The sequence below is a fragment of the Ailuropoda melanoleuca genome, chromosome 16, assembly GCF_002007445.2.
Source record: "Ailuropoda melanoleuca isolate Jingjing chromosome 16, ASM200744v2, whole genome shotgun sequence".
NCBI lineage: Eukaryota > Metazoa > Chordata > Mammalia > Carnivora > Ursidae > Ailuropoda > Ailuropoda melanoleuca.
In genome coordinates this window covers 27,733,608-27,742,300 of record NC_048233.1, presented here as the reverse complement: position 1 = coordinate 27,742,300, position 8,693 = coordinate 27,733,608, and the positions used below count along the sequence as shown (strand labels likewise).

The following is an 8,693-nucleotide window of genomic DNA, read 5'->3' as shown; positions in this document are numbered from 1 at the left end:
ATGTAACATATGTTAACTAACATGTTAGAAACTGTTTAGAAACTAAAAAAAAACAAAAAAGACAAAATAATAAAGATTAAAGCAGAAATCAATGAATTAGAAAACAGAAAAAGAAAAAAGAAAATGAAAAAAGAAAATCAATGAAACCAGAAGGTAATTCTTTGAGAAATCAATAAAATTAGTAAACCTGTAGCCAGACTGATTAAAGAAAAAAAGAAACAAGACACGAACTGCCAGTATCAGGAATGATAGAGTTGACATAAATACAGATCCTATAGATATTAAAAGAATCATAAGTGAATAACATGAACAACTTCTTGGCAATAAATTCTACAACTTATATGAAATAGATAAGTTTCTTAAAGACATCAACTACCAAAGTTCACTTGAGAAGAAATAGATAACTTGAATTGCCTATGTCTATTAAAGAAATTGAATTTGTTATTCCATTTGAATTGAATAGTAACCTTTTCGCAAAGAAAATCCCAGGCCTAGATAACTTCGGTGGTGAATTCTATTAAAAATTTAAGAAAAAAATAATGAAAATACTACACAAACTCTTCCAGAGAACTGATGAAGTATGTGTTAATTTGCTAAAGCTTCTATAATAAAGTACCACAGACTAGGTGGCTTAAACAACAGAAATTTATTTTCTCACAATTCTGGAGGCTACAAGTCTGAGATCAAAGCGTTAGCAGTGGTCAGGCCTCTTCTGAGGCTCTCTCCTTGGCTTGTAGATGATCACCTTCTCTCTGTGTCTTCACATTATCTTTCTTCTGTGCATCTCTGTGTCCTTATTTCCTCTTATAAGGACACCAGTTGTATTGGATTACAGCCCACCCTAATGACCTCATTTTAACTTAATTACCTCTTCAAAGACTGTATCTCCAAATATAGTTACATTCCTAGATACTAGGGGGTCAGGGCTTCAATATATAAAATTTGAGAGGACACAATTCACCCCATAAAGTAATATTTCCCAACTCATTCCATGAACCAGCATTATCCTGACACTATTACCAAAGAAATCACGAGAAAAGAAAAATACAGACCAACAATTCTCATAAACATAGATATAAAAATTCTTTTTTTTTTAAAGATTTTATTTATTTATTTATTTGACAGAGATAGAGACAGCCAGCGAGAGAGGGAACACAAGCAGGGGGAGTGGGAGAGGAAGAAGCAGGCTCATAGCGGAGGAGCCTGATGTGGGGCTCGATCCCACAACGCTGGGATCATGCCCTGAGCCGAAGGCAGACGCTTAACAGCTGTGCCACCCAGGCGCCCCATAGATGTAAATATTCTTAACAAAATGTTATCAATTCAAATCTGGTGATAAAAACATGTCATGACTAATTAGGTTTTATCAAGGAAAACAAGGTATTTGATATTCAAAATTAAAAATCAAGCAATATAATTCACCACATTTACAGACCAAAAGTAAAAGCAAGTTATATGCTAATCTCAGGAGATGTGAAAAATTTCTTTGACAAATTCTAGCCTTTATTCATGGTTTAGGAAAGAAATTAACTCAGTAAATTTCATATATACCATGTTCATGGGTCAGAAAATGCTAATGGGCATCTACAAAACACCTATATCTAAACATCATATTTTAACAGAGAGAGGCTGAGCACTTTCCACCTAGGATCAAAAACAAGGCAAAGATATCCAGTCTTAACACTTCTATTCAATACTGCACTAGTTTCTAGCCAGTGCAATAAGACAAGAAAAAGAAAAAGCATCAAGATTGGAAGGGAAGAGGGGCGCCTGGGTGGCTCAGTCGTTAAGCATCTGCCTTTGGCTCAGGGCATGATCCCACAGTCCTGGGATCAAGCCCCACATCAGGCTCCTCCACTGGGAGCCTGCTTCTTCCTCTCCCACTCCCCCTACCTGTGTTCCCTCTCTCGCTGGCTATCTCTCTCTCTGTCAAATAAATAAATAAAATCTTTAAAAAAAAAAAAAAGATTGGAAGGCAAGAAGTAAAACTGTCTATTACAGATGACATGATTGCCCATGTAGAAAATCCTATGGAATTTACTAAAAAGTTACTAAAACTAAATGAGCTCAGCACAGTTGCAGAACACAAAGTTAAAGTGCAAAAATCAGTTGTACTTCTATACACAATAGCATCACAAATCTGAAATACTTCGGAAATAAGTCTGACCAAAAAATGTGCAATATCTGCTCACTGAAAACTGAGTGAAATTAAAGAGGCCCTAAATACATGGAAAGATATGGTGTGGGGGAAAAAAGAGAGAGAGAAATAGTGTTCATAGGTTATAACAGTCAATATTATTAAGAAGTCAATTCTCCCCAAATTGATCTATAGAGTCAAAGCAATCCCATCCAAAATCCTAACAGTCTTTTTTGTGGAAACTGACAAACTAATTCTAAAATTTATAATGAAAATGCACAGAACCTAGAAGAGCCTAAATCACTTTGAAGAAAAGAGACAAATTTGGGAGATTGTATTAACTGATTTCAATACTTACAATAAAACTACAGTAATTAATTCAGTGTGGGGAAAAATTGAGGTAGACAAATAGATCAATTGAACAGAATAGAAAGTTTGGTAACAGACCCACACATATATGGTCAATTGCTTCAGTGAAGTTGCAAGGGCAATTAAATGGTAAAAAGAATAGCCTTTTCAGTGAATGTTCATACGCAAAAGAAATGAAGTTCAATCCACACCTTATACATACATATACAAAAATTAACTCAAAATGCATCATAGAGTGTTCGCAGTACTTGCTTTCCATCTGGTATGCTCCTTCAGAGCTGAGTCATTGCTGATTCATTGAGCTTAAAGGATACATTGGCTTTTTCGTCTCAACAAAACTTGAAACTTGGAAACAAAATGGAAGAAAACAAACAGTGCAAAGGTATGGTTAATGGTAATTTTGAAGAAGTTCTCAGCAAGGAGGTGACTGAGTTCAACCAGCCACTGTACAGAGATACTACTTTGTTAAAAATTTAGTGGATCAGCATCAACCCAAGAAGGTTGCAGACTTGGGCTTCTGTGATGCCACACTTATATGGATGCTAAAATTCCACAGTTACACTGAACATCTTGTTGGAGTAGATATTATTGCTGCCGATTCCTTACAAATTGACTCCAACAGCTGGGGATTATCTAGCTCCTTGGGACCTAGGTTTGACTGTAACTTTGTATCATGGTTTTGCTGTACAGAAAGACTCTCATTTGCTTGGATTTGACTTGATAACATGTATTGAATTGATGGAACACTTAGATTCTGAAGATCTGGTCAAGTTTCTTGAAGCTGTATTTGGGTACTTTTCTCCAGGTATGGTTGTCATCAGCACACCAAACTCTGCATTCAATCTCTGTTTCCAACATCAACCTTTAGGAAGCCAGATCACAAATTTGAGTGGAACAGAATACAGTTTCAGATGTGGGCTTTGGATGTAGCAAATCTCTACAATTACTCCATTGAGTTTACTGGTGTGGGGGCTCCACCAACAGGAGCTGAGCATGTTGGTACTGTACGTAGATAGGGGCTTACAGAAAAACATAGCAAAGGCAACAGAATTGTGCATTTCAGAGCCACAGGAACATGTTTATAAAGCTGTTTTAACAACTTCATAACCGAGACAGTAAAAAGTATACCTCCAGCTTGTTCTGAGTGCCGAGGTGTTAAAAAGCAGTTGACTCGGGGCGCCTGGGTGGCACAGCGGTTGGGCGTCTGCCTTCGGCTCGGGGCGTGATCCTGGCGTTATGGGATCGAGCCCCACATCAGTCCTCTGCTATGAGCCTGCTTCTTCCTCTCCCACTCCCCCTGCTTGTGTTCCCTCTCTCGCTGGCTATCTCTATCTCTGTCAAATAAATAAATAAAATCTTTAAAAAAAAAAAAAGCAGTTGACTTCATGAAAGTCAGGTTTCTCCTGGATCCAAAGAAAAAGGAGCGCGGTTGAGCGGTGCCAGAAGGCAGCTGCATCCAATGGCTGGATTAACCCTCACAGAAGCTCAAAGAGCCCAAATAGAGCAGTCCCCCAAACCTTACAGGGTGGGAACGAAGTTCTTTATACCCCTGGAAAGGCTCATTGCTTATCCGAAGGTGAACGGCTTGGTGGATAGTGTGGAGAACCTGAGAACACTTTTTGCTGAAGCAATTTGACTGAATAGAGATCAAACTGTGGTGCAGGTAGACTTGATTGATTACCAGACACGAAACCTCCTTGAGTCTTAATGATAGGCACATTTAAACAACTTTGTGTAGTCGTAAGTTGGGCAACTTAGTTCTGAATTTCTCTAATCTTGTTCTTGTTTTTCATATGCTTTTTGCAGGGTGGTGGAGGGTTCATAATGTACTTGTTCATGTTTCTGTCAGACCCATGTTCAATGCGACTTGAAAAATTTTTAAAGTAATTTAGATGATCAGAGAAAACCTTTTCCCGATTTGCATCATAGATATAAATGTAAATCCTAAAATTGTAAAACTTTAAATTTAAAGAAAACAAAGGTAAATGGCCTTGACTGAGGCAAAGATTTCTTAGATATGACAACAAAAGATAGAGTCCCTAAAAGAAAAAACCGATAAACTGGACTTCATAAAAATTAAGAATGTATGCTCTTCTTTTTTTCAAGTTTGAGATATTTATTAATCAGGGTAAAACTCCAACATAGCACATCAACATGATTTTGAGCATTTAGAGGGGAAATAGTTCCTGGTTAAGCAGAAAATTGTACAAATGACTTCTGGAAGACCTTCATTCTAAGCAGTTTTACAGTCAAACATTTCTTTTAGAAGTCTGAGCCCTCTTTCTTCAGTTTGCTGTAATCTACATTCACTGAGTAGAACTTGCATTGATCATTAGGACGCACTTTATTCTGGGTTCTGGGTTACTCTCTTCATCCCAACAGATATCTGGATCGGACAATGCCAGATACAAGACATACACTGCTGCTCCAGTAACTCCAGCTCCAATAAATATGAAGAGAGAAATCAAGCTTGAGTGCTTTCTTGGCCTAACCAAGGACCTAGGGGAGCATATCTGTGGCAAAGGCCTCTGGTGTGAAAGGAGAGGAGACTAAGGCCAGGCCTGGGACTAAGTAGTCTCTGCCAAAAAGAACATTCTTTGACAGATACTATTAGGAGAATGCAAAGATAAGCCACAGACTGGGAGAAAATATTAGCAAATCACATATCTGATAAAGAACTTATATGCAGTATATATTTTAAAAACCCTCAAAAAGCAGTAAGATAGGGATGACTGGATGGCTCAGTTGGTTAAGCGTCTGTCTTCAGCTCGGGTCATGATCCCAGGGTTCTGGGATCAAGTCCGGTGTCGGGCTCCTTGCTCAGCAGGGAGCCTGCTTCTCTTTCGGCCTGCTGCTCCCCTTGCTTGTGCTCTCTCTCTCTCTAGCAAATAAATAAATAAAATCTTAAGAAAAAAAAAAAAGCAATAAAATAAACAGCCCAACAACAACAAAAAGGGGCAAGTAATTTGAATGGACACTTTAACAAAGAAGATATGTGGATATCAAAAAGAACACAAAAAGATGCTTATCACCATTTGTTATCTCAGAAATGCAAATTAAAACTAAAATGAGATACTACTATACACCTCGAGAATGGCTAAAATTGAAAGGACCAATTATACCAAAAGTTGGTGAAGATGTAGAGGAAATAGAATTGTCATATATTGCAAATGGGAATGTAAAATGGGACAACCACTTTAGAAAACAGTTCAGCAGTTTCTTAAAAAATTTTACACACACCTATCATATGACTAAGCCATTCTATTCCTAGGTAATTACCAAAGAGAAGTAAAAGCATTTATCTCTACAAATACTTGTATATGAATGTTCATCACAGTCTTATTTGTAATAGCCAAAAACTGGTATTAACCCAATTGGTATCAACAGATGAGTGGATAAACAATTTATGATATGTCTACACAATGGAATACTACTAGCAATAAAAAGGAATAAACTATAGAAACATGCAACAACTCAGATGAATCTCAAAGTAATTATTCTGAGTAAAAAAGGTAAAAAATGAATACATGCTACAGGATTACATTTGTATAAAATCAAACTGCAAAGAATCTGCAGTGACAGAAGACAAATGGGTTGTTGCTTGGAGACAGGGGCTGCTGAGCAGATGGGATGATAAAGAGGCACAAGGAAACTTTGGGGGTGACAGATATATTCATAATCTGGATTATAGGTGATATTTCATAGGTATATACATGTGTCAAAATTACCAAAACTGTACACTTTCAGTATGTGAAATTTGCTGAATGTCTTGATAGCTCAATAAAGCTCAAATAAGCCTTTTAAAATCCAATTGAAAAGTTGAGAATACAGGCACTGAAACTAAAATGGAAAAAAAAAAGTGAGGGGAACCCATAACTTGATTTACCCATCATTCCCTTCTACCTCATTCAGTGGGCTTAGTTCATCACTTGGTTACCCACAAGCACTTCAGGCATCTTAAGATGTTGTATCCTCTAGGCCAAAAGCTAGAAGCAGGTCAGGCAAATCTGGACAAACCCAACAAGTGCCTAGTGTAAAGAAACACACGTGACTGCAGTCATAGCCACACAATCCTTCAAAGAAGGCCAAGTGGCATGTTAAGCTTCTAGGTTTCCACATGACATGCTGTTATGACTCTTTAAATGCCTCTTCTTAATATTCTTGCCTGGTTGTGTCCCTCAATCCTAATGTATTTTATCACGATCCCGCACCCCCACTGAAAGATCCACGTTAGACCAGGCTTCAAACGCTCAGTAAATACCTAGACTTTGCCCTTTGCCCTCTGAAGGCTGCTCAGGCTAGTCAAGGTAATGCTCTCCCTCACTATGCAAGCAATAAACGGATTGTTTTGATGATAAGTCAGGAAGCCAGGATTCAACATTATTGATCATTCGTATTTTCTCTTGTAAATTATTTTAGGAATCTCTGCCCATTTCTTCATTTTAAATGTCTATTTTTGGTTTCAATGTGTAGTTTGAAAACTTCTTAAAGCTATTCTTTGCACGATCTGATGTAAATATTTTCTCACTTCTTTTTTGGTGGCTTTTTGTTGCACAGTAATTTTTAGTTTTAAAATGTTCAGAGTCATTATAAAAATAAATAAATAAAACAGCTTCCAGTGCTATACTGCCTGGGCTCAAACGTCTACTGCTTATTAGCTGAGGACCCTTGTATAACTCTCTGTGAACCCAGGTTCCTCACCTGCCTCCCGCGGGAATGTGAGCTCCATGAAAGGAGGTATTTTCGGCTGTTTTGTTAACTGCTGTATCCCCAACTCTGGGGACAGTGCCAACATAATAATCGCTCAATAAATATTTACTAAATGAATGAATCTACAAAGTCAGAACAATCTTATTCACCTCATGGGATTGTTACAAGAATTAATTAATCCTCATGAATTTTAGTCTAGAACAATGCCCGGCACCAAGTAAGAGTTGAAGGAATGTTCCCTCCCTCTCCCATCCCCCAAATCCTGCCTCTCAGAGAAGCTTCACCTGATCGTCTTCCCCCCCCCGCCCCCACCTCCCCTCAGTTAAGTCTCTCCCTTTCCTCCTCCCCCTCCTCCTCCCACAGGATTTGCCCCATTGTTCCCCTTCAGTGTGGCTCACTTGTCACTTCAAGTTCTTAACCTTTGGGCAGCTGTGAGCCGCTTTGAGAAACCAAGGAAAGTTGTGAGCATTCTCCTCAGAAAAATGTACCCGTGCGCAGACACAGACTTTTCCGTGCAGTATCATGGAGCGCAGAGTGTCCTGCCGCTAACCTGCCATTTTAGATCCCTGAATGAAGTGGACACGAATGTCAAAGCCTCCTTATTGCTTCCGAGCTGCAAACCTTAACAGGTCACAGGAAATTCCTAAAGCTGATCTTTAGCGCAAGGGTCATCATCCAAACCCGGAGTCCCGAGCGGAGCTCCTCTGAGATGCAAATCGCTCTCCGCCGTGCGGGGCGAGGGCGCCTATTGTTCCTGCCGCCTGCCTCTCGGAGCCGACCCCTCACCCTGGCGGGGGAAGGGCGCTGTGGGGGACCAGGGCCGGGAGAAAGGGAGTTTCTGAATGGAAGCAGGGGGCTCCGGTAGATTCTAAGGTCACTTATATAAACTGCAGCAACCGTCCCCCAGTCGGTAAGCAACTAGCCGCAAGCACCAGAATGACCCCTGTTCCTGTCTTCGCGACAGGAACGAGGGTTGTGGGGGGGACTGTCCCACCGCCCTTTCAGGAAGCGAGGAAGGCTGGCTGTGAAAAGGTGAAGCCCAGGCCCGGGGACGAGCCACGTGACTTGGTCTAACTGTTGTAACCGTCCTAAGCCGCCGCGAGTAGCCGCACAGACCTCCTACTTGGCCGGCGAGAAAGTGAGGCGATTCAGTCGGTTACACCATGTGTGGCACCGACAAGCGCCCACAGCGGCGAGCTGTTATGCATTCACATTAAGGAGCAACTCAGAGCGCGGAGGTGGCGCGGGAGGCAGCGCGCGGACCCGGAGTCGGCGGGGGAGGAGAGCCGGCCTGGCCCCGAGCCCGCGGCCCCCCGAGCCCCGCAGCCCCCGCAGGCCCGGTTGTCTGCTCACGCGTTTCCCCTCCGGGCTAGATGGTCCCTTGCCTTCTTTGTGTTCTGGAACTCCTCCAAGTAGACATGCACACACCCTCTGGGAGTCCACAGCCTCCCCGCCCCCCCCCCCCCAAACCCGGGTT

General features: G+C 40.8%; 1 pseudogene; it reads left to right on the top strand.

Moving 5' to 3' along the window:
- The first annotated feature begins 2,800 nt into the window (after positions 1-2,800).
- Positions 2,801-3,676, top strand: LOC100477203 (annotated as a pseudogene).
- The last annotated feature ends 5,017 nt before the right edge of the window (positions 3,677-8,693 follow it).